The sequence below is a fragment of the Fukomys damarensis genome, unplaced genomic scaffold, assembly GCF_012274545.1.
Source record: "Fukomys damarensis isolate Sample0158 unplaced genomic scaffold, DMR_v1.0_HiC HiC_scaffold_7, whole genome shotgun sequence".
NCBI lineage: Eukaryota > Metazoa > Chordata > Mammalia > Rodentia > Bathyergidae > Fukomys > Fukomys damarensis.
The window spans coordinates 15,433,379-15,434,395 of record NW_022900919.1 but is presented as its reverse complement, the minus strand read 5'-3'; positions in this window follow the sequence as shown (position 1 = coordinate 15,434,395).

Sequence of the window (1,017 nt, the reverse complement as noted above, 5' to 3'; positions counted from 1 at the left end):
GTCACTAAATTGCCCAGGCAGAGCTCAAACTTGCAACGCCCCCACCAGTGCACTGTCATACCTTGTTTAAGGTCTGCTCTTTGATCACCCTCTGCTAAGGACTTGGGGAAGCCGGGGCATAGTTTCAGGTAGGAGGAAGTCAAGAGCAGACTTTTCCTGCTCTTTGGGAAACGACCCTAGGGCACTGAGGAGGTGAAACCCTTGCAGGGCAATGGTCCAGGTCTCGAAGGAGGCCAGGAGCTGACAGCAGCTCAGGGTTGCCTGAAGCTGGGAGCCCTGAGGTGCTGGGTGAGGGAACAGGCAGAGTAATTTCAGCCCTACTGGGACAGGAATGCAGTTCGCTCTTAGAGCAGGTCTGCAGGGTTCGGGGCTTTACTTGTGCCTCCAAATTTCCAGTATCATTTCTTTGCTCCTCTTTTTCCCTTAAAATGAACCTTAGGCTCCTAAACAGAGGCTTTCAATGCGGTGTGAGCCTGGGTGGGCAGTTTCATTTGCTGAAATCCTCTGAATGGCGTTGAGGTAGTTGGAAGGAGAGGGACAGAAGTGGAGCTTTGTTGGAGGCACCAGGTGCCAGTTTTCCTGCTGGCGCCACTGACCAGGCAGGCCCGCAGTCACTGAGGAGGGAAGGACAGAGCAGGCCACCAGCGTCTATTGCTAAGACACCGCGGGGATGGTGCAAGGGGAGGGTCCCCATCCCCAGGAGTTAGGACCGGATCCTCTGACACGGCTCGGTTTGCAGCAGGTGGCAGGGCTTGTGGCCCTGACAGCGTCTCCTCGTCCTGGGCTGGGTGGGTGGAGAGCGCGAGGTGGCGATTAAGCCTGGAGGACCAAGAAGTTCCGCAGATCAGTGGGTCTGCCAGTCTGGGTAGCTCGGAACCACGCTGTCCCCGCTTCGTCTCTCCGTGAAGCAGAAGGGGATTTAGAAGCCCAGACCTGCCGGCAGCCCACACCTTTCACGCCCGGGTTAGGGTCGGATCCCGCCGAGGCTCCCGCCCGTGGCGCGCGGAGGGGCGGGCG